The sequence below is a fragment of the Lepidochelys kempii genome, chromosome 11 (genome assembly GCF_965140265.1).
Source record: "Lepidochelys kempii isolate rLepKem1 chromosome 11, rLepKem1.hap2, whole genome shotgun sequence".
NCBI lineage: Eukaryota > Metazoa > Chordata > Testudines > Cheloniidae > Lepidochelys > Lepidochelys kempii.
The window spans coordinates 48,165,628-48,178,894 of record NC_133266.1 but is presented as its reverse complement, the minus strand read 5'-3'; positions in this window follow the sequence as shown (position 1 = coordinate 48,178,894).

Here is a 13,267-nt window from a genome sequence, read left to right as displayed (position 1 = left end):
ACTGATAATGCCACCCCCCTTCACTCAGAGCTACGCCTAAAGTTACAATCTAGCCCTCTACTGACAAACAAGACGACCACACAAGACCATCCTGTAAATTGCTAGATTTTACAGAAACATTAGGTTTTAGGCCCTATTACATATTCCAATGCTTTCCAGAGTCCTCTCACCAAAAACATTAACATTAGGTATCATGAGAAAATTGTGAATAATGTTACAGATATTACATCAGAGCTGTATAGATTCAACACTGAATTAATATAGGCAGCACTATGGGACATTGGTCCGATCTGATGTTGGAATTCTTGGGTTCCCTTGTTTCTAAGCAGAAAACAAAATTACAACATCTACATAGCTGCATACACCACTGTGGATAAAAATCAGCGAGGCAGGTCCTCTGCTGGTATAACTCAGCATAGATTCATTTACTTCAGTGGAGCTACACAGATTTACACCAGTTTAGAATAAAGCCTAGTCTGAGGTAGGCCCCATTTTAAAAGGAAGAGGCACACATTCTGCTCTCTTATTGTCCAGTGACAGTACGCTTGTGAGACTTCAGATTTGAAGTTTCAGATGGGATGGATTGAAAAAAGGTCTGCTTAGAGAACTGCCAATCAAATAAACCGACATCAGCACTTACTAGTCCTTAAAATCCTTAGTGAAAATACAGTTTTCTGACTAAGTCTAACTTTGAACTTAAAATGCAATAAGGGGAAACCCATGCAAATGTACCTGTTTCCCCTTCTTTTCTTATTCCAATTAGCTAAACTATTTACAGCTATTTTATAAGTGTCTTTAAAAGTATGGAGAGAAAGATTTACTAATGAAATCTGAGAACAGGAAGGTAATTCAATCAATATACAAGAGATTAGATGAGAAAGTAGTCCATAATAAACTGAACTCCCTAGGAAGCAGCTAACCTACATCAGTGGTTTTCAAACTGTGGTCTGCAAACCCTATGTCTAAGATTTCCAAAGGGTTCCGCATCTCCATTTTTTTTTTTAAATCAAGAGTCCTCAAATGAAACAAGTTTGAAAACCATTGTTCTACATCTTTTCTTCGCTGCATCTTACAGACCGAAAAAAAGAAGAAAGTGGAAACAATGCTATGCTCTAAAAAAATAAAAGTGAGTTAGTTATCCCAAAAGAAATCTGTTGGCAACGCTTACTTGACCTAAAATGGAAACTTTACTGTTTCAGAGAAGCTGTACATACCCAAGAGGAGCTCAACATTTATTTTCCTTTCTTTTTCTGTGGGGTTTAGGTCAAATCCCAAGGTGGAGTCTAAGTGGTATGAAGACCCAGCCGAAAAGGTCAAATTGTGTTGTGCAATATGTCATGCCAATATAGCCAGATAACACGGGCGCTGTCTTGTTGCAATTTTTTTTCCCCATAGTAAGACTATCGCAAATATTTGCATTTAATTTGTCTTGAGACCTATTTCCCACAAAAGACGAACAGGGAGGCTTTGGTGATGTAGGGTGAAATGCTGGCTTCATTTAAGTCGATGAAGTGTGGCCACAGACTTCAATGGAGTCAGGATTTCACCTACTCTTTCTGCAGACAAAAAGGAGGGTTCAGTAACTTAATAACTGTGCTAATACTGGTAGTCACACATGCACAGAATGGAATCAGGGAATTCTTCACCTAAAATATTTTCTTTGCTGGACTGTCAGTATAGATTAAAGGAGCATGATGAGCAGCTCCTTTTTGTGCACGGGCGCATACACACACACTTTTAAATTGTGATCACTGGGAAACTGCTTCCACAGGACTGCAATGCCAGTAGGTGCCAGAAAGAAATGTGATGGGCAGATAAAGGGCTCTTAACTCCACCTTTAAAATAGAACAAATAGGATTTATTAACTCTTCCAAGCCGCTATTTACATTTTTGCCTTCAAACATTATCTGTGGCATCAGGAAGAGAAGCCCGCTAACTTTCCTGATTGTATTCTACTGACAGTTTTGCTAGCTGCTATCAGCAGTGTTACACCTGTGTAATTACTGTGAACATTTACAATTCTTGGGATGCTTTTTCCTTTTTTTATAATCCTTGGTGATTTTCATTATGATATGTACCTGCTGGCAGACTTAACATCACAGAATCCACCAACCTCCATTTTCATCATTTGCATTCCTTATTGTGTTCTCTTGCTATCTCATGATATAACAAGGTGTCTCGTATCAAATCTCAAACCTTTTTCCAGACGGGAAAGCAAACAAAAACCCAGCCACAGCAAAACAGATCTATTAGTTCAAAAAGCGTCAAACACCATTCTCCTGTTCTTATTCAAATATTAATAAAACTGTACTGTCATTGGACTCAAACGATCTGTTCCTATTAAAAGTTTCAGTCAAGACCTGTGGACACAAGTGGTTTTAAAATCATTCCCATACTTTGAAACTGCTTTGTTAGTTGGCTTGTGCAGATATGAATTTCTTTCAATTATATAAAACATAGGGCAAGTAGATAAAAATATGGAAAGGAAAAAGATCAAAGGCTTCAACTCAAACCCTCAGAATAATTATTTTTTCAATGAAGATAAGTAAAAAGACTATCCATATTAAGATTTTTCTGGATCTATCTAGATTAAGAAACATATCAAGAATACTTGATAATATTCAGGATGAGTTTTGCATGTAGAAATTATTATTTTAAAACAAACAGCATTCTCTGTGAGACAACTGTTGTGTTGCATTTTCACATACTGTGCCCATGCCATAAAAAAAAAAAAAAAAAAAACACCCTTATTCTTCCAGGTATTGTATTACTGCTTTTAATACTCTCAGAGTAGAGTCGCACCAAGGAGAGTGATGGAAATGTAACTAAACTATGCCCAGATATCACACTTTATGATAAACAGCTTTGGGTTACTTTAGCTAAAGCATCAAGTACGGTCAATAAGTTATCATATTCTCTATATCACTGTAAAGGAAAAAGACTACATGAAGGAGTTTGCTTTGTTTTGATCCAGGAAGGATCCCCGGATGGCACAGTTGAGTGAAAACTGGAGCAACAACAAAAAAAGCCTATGTATTTTCTTTTGAATTTTTGACTGTTTTCACTTCATGCAACTAGTCCAGAAAATGAATTTACTGACAAGAATGTTAATCAAAAAACAGCAAATTTTAAGTAAGACTTGTGCAATAGTTATAGAAACTGATTTTAAAAGATTGTATTCCACAGACTTTTGATCAGGGAACAAAAAATACTATCAGGAAAGTTAGCGGACTTCTATTTCTGACGTCACAGATAATGTTTGAATGCAAAAATGTAAATAGCAGCTTGGAAGAGTTAATAAATCCTATTTGTTTGTTCTATTTTTTGTTCCCATCAAAAGTCTATGTGACGTTTGTGTCCAATAAAAACAGCTTCAATTTCAAATATCAAGCCTTTGCAATTAGCTCTGCACAAGAAATCTGTGCACCAAGAATTATTCACAGAAACAGCTTGACAAATATATTCAAACAACAAATACATTTGAGGAAATCACAATGCAATCATGAATTTTGAGAAGAAAAAGAATCCACTAGCTACATTTTAGTGACTAGATTATTCACTATAAATTATTCATTCAACTCTCAAGCACACGGAGCATGTTTGATATATGGTATCTGGGATACAAAAAGTAGTAAAATAAGTGATCCAAGAATAATCATATCTCCATTAATAGAAGAAGACAGAAACCTGTGGTGATGACTAAAATAAAGGGTATGGCCCCAGTATATATGGCCTCCAGTATATGCAAGAGTTCATTTAAATTAAAAGATTCCTGCAGACCCATGAACTGCTGAAAAATTTAATAGTAGTATTAGTCACATGTGTGTTCAAGTCCCCAATTAAAAATTATTTTTGAATATATAGATAAAATATCCAACAGAAGCTCTGAGGAATCACACAGTAAGCCTGTAGAGAGCTTTCAGTAGGGAGTAGGTAAATTACAGCAATCATAAATGCTGAAAGATACTGAGCAAATAAATGTACAAAGCTTGTGTGTATCAAATTTCCTGGAGAAACTTGGAATACCATCCAAAACAGATGTAAGAAAAATATTGCTACATCCCAATCCAACCTTTGCTCTGAGGACAATTTAAAAAAATGAACAACCAGGAAAGCATGAGCAGAACACAATGATCACTTGCTCTCCAACCAAATACTGGTTAGATTCAATAGGCCTGGTTATTCTCTCACTGGTAAATCAGGAGTAACTTATTTGAAATCAGTGTTGCCCTTGTTTAAAACTAGTATAAAAGTCAGATAAGAATCAGGTCCAATATGTCAAAAACAATAGCATTCAAGTTGATCTTTTGTTAACAACAAAAGGTTTTTTTGGCAGATGGATTATTCAACCTTGTGTCCTGGCAAAATTCCAGAATGGTTACACAATCTGCTTGCCTAAAGAGTCAGGGTATCTGAAACTTCCCATTTAGTGTCCTACACTACTCAACATCTCCCATGGAGTTGCTCAGACTTTCCCACAAATAGAGAAAACTTGAGTGGAGGCTTTTCAGGGAAGAAAGCTCCATGAGGACCCCCACATCATTCCATTAGCGGGAGGCAAAGTTTGCCCTTCTGTTCCCACTGACTTACTTGCAGGGACTAATAGGACTAAATATATTTTTAAAAATTAAAGGACAAATGCAAAGGATAAAAGTAGAATATGTAACTGCTATTTATAAGCCAAAATAGAAGCAAAATATATAGAAAACCCATTTTAAGAAAGTTAGACAAGAAAAAACAAACAATATTAGAACTAACAAGACATGTGCCTTTCATCAGCCTAGCTCTTTTGTTTGGATGTTGTATCCCATTATTCTGCCCTTCATCTGTTTTGTGTCTTTTCAGATAGTAAGCTCTTCAAAAACAGTTTCTTCCTGTATGTTAGTACAGCAGTTCCTGTGACAGTGCGCACTCACCTCTCATGAGCGCCTGCTCTTGGCCAGGTACAAACCTCCACACTCTCTGCTTGTGGTGCCCCCGGCGGGCTGTTGCCCTCATCAGATGGTCCACACACAGTCTAAACACATGAAGGACCCCTTCTGGGGCAAAAGGTCCAACGGGGCATGTCCCTGTGCTCTTGTTACCATCTTTAGCCCTGTCTCTGGGCTCAGTCCTCAGCCCCTTTGGGGATAGCTTTAAGTCCATGTCTGCCCTGGTATAGAGTAGTGCCCCCCAGAACTTTCTCCCTGGAGATTCTTTAAGTTCTGCCCTTCACTGGGGCCTCTAAACAAGCCTTATACCAATCTCAAGGCTTAGGCCACCCTGCCAGTAGCAGGGACCCGGACCCAGGCCCAACCCAATAAATAGCAGCCACTTGATGATCACTTTAGATAAGCTATTACCAGCAGGACAGTGGGGTGGGAGGAGGTATTGTTTCATGATCTCTGTGTGTATATAAAGTCTGCTGCAGTTTCCACGGTATGCATCTGATGAAGTGAGCTGTAGCTCACGAAAGCTCATGCTCAAATAAATTGGTTAGTCTCTAAGGTGCCACAAGTACTCCTTTTCTTTTTGCAAATACAGACTAACACGGCTGTTACTCTGAAATGCTGCTTTCTGTAATAGTTGCTGCTGCTATCCCATGGGCCACTTTCCACATGTTCCTTGCACACCACCCTTATGTCAAGGCTGAAGATTTCACCTCCTGTGCTTCCTCACCCTTCTAATCCTAACCAGCAGCAGAGCTCTTTAGCTCCTGCAGCTCCTTTTTAACTGGGCCTGCTGCACTCTGATTGGCTGCTTCTCTGCAGCCTTTCTAGGCAGCCCTGGAGGACCCACCTTCGCTGCTCCTTTTCTGGGGTGGGGTGTGGTAAGATCATGAGGCCTCCAGTAGGGGGCCTCAAAGGGCCCAGTACACTCCATCGCAGGTCCCTAATCCTGAGTGTTACTGCAGTACAAATTACATCAAACCCTCATAATTAGTAATAGTGAAATACAGACATAATTGAAGAAGAGAATGACTACTGATAGATATAAAGTTATGGGGCTTATATCATCCCACAACAAAGGAAAGAGCATTTATCTGCCCTTAGAAGAAATCCACCTGTCTCAAAGGATTTATGAGAAAATATGCAGGGAATGGGTTGGTAATGTTTTTATGTCTGATGTTGTGGCAAATAGAGTGGGGCCTACATGTTAATATACACAAAGCTAAAATGGGAGAATATTGAAACCCCATTGAATTACAAGCAGAAGGTGTCTTAGAGCTGGATCCATTTCCCAGTGAAGTCATTGAAAAGACTGTTTATTCTACAGGGAATTGTACTGGTCCCTAAAAAGCATAAGGAAATACTGTGTCTCTGTGTATGTCCCCAATGAGATTTTTATGAACTTTTACCATAATATACTGACAAAAATGGAAAATGGAGGAGGGTTATATCTGTGTTCTGCATAATCTCAAAAAAGATCAGACAGACTTGATAAGTTTTCCTCAGAGGCAAGAGATATGATAGTCTACAGCTGAGAAACTGGGATGGATTAAAATATGGAGGCATTTGCACACACTAAGGCCAGTGCATCTCTTATTACAAAACTAAATGTTTGTTCATTCTATTAAAAAAAGAAGAATAGAAGATTTAATGAAAGGGAAAACACAGGTAACTTTCAGTTTCTATTATGGAAAACCTCAAAACCAATGATAATGTCATACGTAATCTCTTACTCATCCCATTTAAAAGAAATTGCATGGAGTAATCAGACAGAATAAGAAAGACAATTATGCAACACAGAGGAGTGACAACAGACTCCAAGTTCAGAGATGAGATGAAATACACAGTGTTGTAACTGGGCACACTTCTGACCCTACCGCACAAATCAGTGTTATGAACAGAACAATAATTCTGGCAAACTGCTTAATGAGGAATGGAAATATGAATGTCCCAAGGTTCGGCACCAGGAGCTGGATTCAACTCCCCTTGAAGTCAGTGGAAAGACTCATTGACTCCAAGAGACTCCTAAAACAGCAGACAATCAAATTTCAACTAAAAAGGAAGGGAAGAAAATACTATACATTTCACACAACCTTTATACCATTCTCCACCATGTTAAATTACTCAGTGTCCCCTATTGCTATAATCATTTTAAATGATGTTTTAACATTAAAGGAATTGGAGGCGGTCAAATTTCTCTTCCTGGTAATAAATCACCATGGTCCAATAGGTCCTCCATAGATTGTTAAAAATGTCTTAAATCAGAGCAGACTGGGCAAGACGTGTTTTGTGATTCAGGAAAAAGAGAATTGTACTCTCTACTCTGCAGGAGACAAAAATTGTTCTGCTTCATGAAGATCCATTGCAATGTGCCTCTTACAGGCCAATCTGCTTAATTAACTCTGACAGTAAAGTATTAGTTGAAGTTCTGAAAGGATGCCTAACTAAAAGTCTTCCTTCATATAACTGACCCAGATTGGGCAGGTTTTGTACCAGCCAGGTGTGCGTGAGCTAATTTAAATAGTCTATTTAGTTTCATAGTTTGCAAAGAAAATTAATATAGATAATTTTATTTCAATGGGCACAGCTGAAGCATTTGGGTCATATTGAATGGCCTTTATATTTAGGATCCTAGAACAATTTGGTTATGATTAAGATTTTTGTAAGTAGAGCTGACTGCTTTACATAGTCTTGGAAGCCTCAGTGATAGAGAATGATATTGTCACCCTGCAGTTTCATCCACCTTGTGGGATCAGGAAGAATTTGTGCTCATGAAATCCACATGCAAGAGTATCCACTCCATGAGTGAATCTAGGGAGTATAATCTGGCCTAGACTAAATCCATTTGTCTCAGTGGTGTTAATTTAGATTTACTATGGTATAATCAAGAGTAGACTTGGCCCATGGCATGCAAAAATAGTCTAATGAATAATAATACAATATAGAACAATTTTAATTTTATTTTTTTCTTCTGTAGTACAGGTTTATTTCAATGACTACACAGATTTAAAGATATTTTAAGGGAACAAGAATTAAAATCGAATTAACTGAAAATTAATCCAGAACCACAAGGAGAAGATTGTACCATTCTTAAATACACTGAACTCTCTAACAAATAAATATTATATGCCAGTTTTTCCAAAACATAAGATTAGGCTATCAAACTGTAGGTAACAGATCAAACTAAATCCAAATCCCAATAGCTAAGAATGGACTGCTGATTGCTGAATTAAATAAAGTAGTTTCTTAGGTTAACAAAAACAGCTGTAAGTCCATACAAGATGCTATTTAAACAAAGCAGAGGAACCAGGCAGAGGAAATGTGCCATAGTAAAAACCTTGAGAACAGGGGAGATACACGTAGAAAGAATATTTTGTTGTCAGTGCCACATCTCTTGTGCTGCTTTAGATCACAAACAGAGGTACGCTCAGATGAGGTATTTTATTATCCATATATTTCTAATCTATTCTTCTTGTGCGTGTGCGAGAGACTTCCTTTAACCTATCTCTCTGGCAACATGATGTTCAAGAAACTCTTGCCAGAGCCTCTTATCTTTATCTTGAAACAGCTCAAAGTTATTTCGCAGATCACCACATGAGCATCCTGAGCCATTGTTGGGCCCTGTCTCTTGCTGACATTCAATATTTAGTCCTCCTTTTTTTTCTCCCAGTACATTTCCTCAGTTTCACTTTCTGCTTTGCAATTGCAAATAAATGGAAACTAGCAAGTTAATTTTTTGATGGCCCATGACATCTTGCAATGATGTGGTGCAGGCAGGTGTTTCAGTGCTGTCATGATTTATTGCCTGAATTATCATGAGATCTGCCATTAGTTATGTTGCATGAAAATGTCATAATAGATTGGCACATTAAAATTTGCTAAGGGATCAACTAGTTTAGATGCCAACATTTGACCTTCCTTAAACTATTAAAAATATGGTGAAAATGCCCTTTAGACTCCCCGAGCCCAAATAAAAACTCAATAATTCAGTGAAATTGAAACCAGTAGAGATACTCCCAAGTGATAATGGTGTAACTGACATCAGAATCTGACCCTAAATATATATGTATTTATAAACAATGCACTGAGGAGCAGCTAGACTATTGAAAAGAAAATATAAAAGGAAAATACCTAGGGAGTAGGTTACACAATATGATCCTGGAAAGGAGGCTGCTAATAGGATCTGGTTTCTTATAAAGTAGGTGATGATGATGCATGGGAACAGGTTACCTAAGGAAGTTGTGGAAGTCCCATCCTTGGAGGTTTTAAAGAACAGATGAGACAATCTGTTGTCAAGATAGTCTAAGCATACTTAAATCCTGCCTCACTGGGAGTGATGGGGGTGGGATGTATTAGATGAGTTCTTGGGGTCTGTTCTAGCCCCAAATGTCTATGATTATGGCAGAATGAAGGCTGGCTAATAGTATGGAAGAATATTCTACTGGAAAGCTGTAAGGTCTGACATACAAATGTAGCATTCCTACTACAAATTACTATTCTGCCCCCTCCCCAATATTGTTTGCAGTGTTGTTGCAGCCATGTTGTTTCATGATAGACGCAGAAGGTGGATGAGGTCATATCTTCCATTGGACCAACTTCTGTGGGTGAAAGAGACAAGCTTTTGAACTACACAGAGCTCTTCTTCAGGTCCAGGAAAGGTGTTCAGAGTGTCACAGCTAAATATAACGTGGAACAGATTGTTTGGCATAAGTAATTAATACATTTTGTAATAGACCAGTCAAGGTGAAGTTACCAGTTAACACCTCTGAAGTCATCAGAAGTCAAAAACAGAGAGTTGGCAGGTCAAAGAGTGTTGTAACAAGTTGTAAATCCTTTGTCTTTATTAACTGAATGCCTACACTTCAACCGCTATAGGAGCACCACTTCAGCTGCCCTGCTGTAGCTCTTCAGCATAGACACTATCTGCACCAAAAGGAGGAGTTCCCCCATTGGTGTAGGTAATCCACCTCCCTGAGAGGCAGTAGGTAGGCCAACAGAAGAATTCTTCCATCAACCTAGCACTATCTACATCGGGGGTTAGGTCGAAATAGCTACAGCCCTCAGGAGTGTGAATTTTTCTCACCTCTGAGAGATGTAGCCATGCTCATGTAAGTTCTTAGTGTAGACCAGCCCTAAGACTAGGATTTTTAGTATTGAGTAAAGTTTTGAATCTAAGCTCTCAGGCTTATCTTTGAAGGTGTTGTGCAGGGTTTTTGGGTTTTTTTGTTTTGTTTTTTTTTGGGTTTTTTTTTTTGAGGACCATGGTTAAGATGTCAGCTATGGTGTGATTGTTCTGTGAAATCACAGGAGTTACTGGATGAGGTACACCACGTATTGTGATATGGATGTGTAGGGCTCATGGATCTTGAAAGGGGTGTTGTGAAGGATATCTATCACCATGCCAGTGGAGATATATCTGCAGGTTTTGCATCAGTTGTTATGGAAGGGTCATGATGAGCTTGGTGAGGTTTGGCAATTGTTTGAAGGCCAGAAAAGGAAGTTTGGGAAAGATTTCTTTCAAGAGGTGATCCCCACTGAGTCTGGGTTGTAATTTTTCTCTCCCCTAATACAATGGCTCAAAATGTCCAGAGCTTGGAGATGTCTAAATCCAAGATCTAAAGTAATCAGACTGGTATAAATTGTTAGTTCTATCTCTTGTCCCAGCCTTTGTACTTCAGTGCAGTGAGTGGGGAAAAGGAAGAAGACAGAAAGAGCAGAGCTGATCCATATTTAGGGTTGCCAGGCATCTGCTTTTCTACTGGAAAGTCAGATGGAAAATGGCACCTGAAAGTGTCTGGTCAGTGTACTGACCAGAAACCAAAAGTCTGGATACTGTGGGTGAGAGAAGAGGTGCCAGGTCATCAACCTGCACCAGCCCCTGCTCAGTTGGGGTCACCTCCTACCTGCATCTCATGGGCTGAAAGGCAGCAGCCTCCCAGCTGGATGGGGAGGGAGGTGGAGAGGATCTAGCAATGAGAAAAGGGAAGAGGAGAGAGCAGGGGGCAGAGCCTTGGGGGAAAAGGCAAAGCATGAAGCGGGACCTCAGGGGGAAGAGGCAGAGCATGAGGCGGGGCTCAAGGGGAAGAGGCAAGGGGGCTTAGTTTTCAAACATCAGAAAGTTGGTAACCCTATTTACACGACCAGTAGAGGTGGTGACAAACAAAGAAGTAAACAAGACAGTGAAAGCTTGGTGTCTGCTTCACAGGAAACTCACATTAAAAAAGTACAAAGACGTGAAGGAAGGAAAGGGGCTTTCCAAAATATTACAACCAATGGAGATATAGTAAAAATTGAACTTGCACCATGATTGAACACTTTATGCAGTAAGACTCTGGCTGCTACTGTAGCACCTACAACCACAATCTACCAGATGGTGCAAAAAAACAACCAACAAATAAAAAAGCCAAACAAAAATTGTAGCTGTTAACTCTGCCTCGTGCAATGAGTCTGAGTGAGCACATGTCAATCTGTTTTCTCCTCCTCATAAATCAAAAATAGCTTTTTCAGACTTTCCCTGTTGTGGACACCGTTCCATACGAGCCACAAAACTGTTTCATTTTTCATCTGTGTGGTCTAGGTCACCCTTGGTCTTTTCAGTGAAGTAAAACAAAAACTCCAAACAGAAAATCTCTATAGACTTTTAACGATTTGTTAAAATTGTATTTAACCCCACATAATGCAGACCTGCCAAATACTTAAAGTGCATGAGGCCAAAGCCATCATGCCAACTTGGAGTTCTTCCATTGATTTCAGTGGGACTACTCCAGATTTACACCAATGCCATTGAAAGCAGGTGTAAGCCTTTGTACAGTACTATACTGCTTTATCATTGTGGGCATCATATTGCACATCTTAGGTACAGCAGAAGGATCAGACCCTATGTGTTTTTCCCCACATTTGTAGAATCCTAGAGTTTAATCTCTAAATACATTAAAGACATGATTTTACCTCCCTTACTCCTGCTGTTGTTACAGGACCCCTTGATAAAAGTGTGGGAGGAGAGGTGCAGTATAAGGGCCGTAGGGAATATAGATGCTATAAGTATTTCACTTAACACTTCATTCAGGGTTATAGGCTGTCCTTCAGTGAAACCTTAAACTGTTGATTATTGCAACGTTATGCTTGGCTGTGGGGGCTGGCGAAGTACAGAATTGGGAAAGCAGTCTCTCCTCATCTTGTTTTAAAAAATTGCCTTTCTGGTCAGTAAGCCTAAATAAATTTGGGGTCTGGTACAGAGCTCAACTTTCTGGGAGTAAATATAGACTACAGTAGAAAAAGCTAGAAAGGCATTTTACAATAGAGTATCTTATACCCCTATGCATATGGGTAGCTACTTATCCAATGAGTGAGAGGAGGGGCAAGCCCAGAGCTCCTCCCACTCCCCACTCATGTACACACAGGAAGTCATTTTGGGTAAGCAGTCCTCACTTTCTCTGGTGGGGTGGGCATCACAATCTGAGTGGGGCCAAAGTCATGGGGCAGCTAAGGTTTATTCGGTCTTACTCCCCTGCCAGGGGCAAATAAGGACCAGGACAGTCCAGCCCTACATAAATAAAACAGAATTAGCAATTTTTTAGATAAACATAAATGTGAAAAAGGTCAAATTCCAAATTTCAAACTTAGCTTTGTGCTTCTTTGCGTCACACACTGGGTATGTTCACTGGAGTTGAATTAAAAGAATAGGGATACCAACATAAAGGTAATGAAAATGTTGTATCGAAAATGTCATTTTGCAGCAATGCTCCCTCAGAAAGCATTTTTCTGTTTACTGTTCAGGGACTTAGACTACTCTGAAATCTAGCTGAAATTGTTTCTTAGGCTGGATGCTGTATTTATTACCAAAATGTCAGCATATTAGGAAAAAAGACTTTTATATCTTTATAGATTTAATGAATCTCCAGGGATTTCTAAGTTGCAGTATAAGTAACAGTAACAAACATCCTTATTTTTCCCACAGATACAAAGGCTGTTTATCAAAGAGGTTTACACACACTAAGTTGAAAGCCTTAAAAAAAAACCACACACACACAAAAAAAATCAATCATTTTTCTTCATTAGTCATTTAAATATACATTTAATCAATACTGTGTGTTATAAGTATTCATCACAATTAGTGGTAGAAGAATTTAGATGTGATCCTGGTTCTGATCTCAGTTAGAACAAAGGCGCTGGTAAAAGTAAAAAGTTTGAGAAACATCAATAACAAATCCATACTAGTAAACCAGCGTGGTAATAACACAGAAGAATAAGAACGGCCATACTGGGTCATACCAAAGATCCATCTAGCCCAGTATCCTGTCTTCCGATAGTGGCCAATATCAGGTGCTTCTGAGGGAATG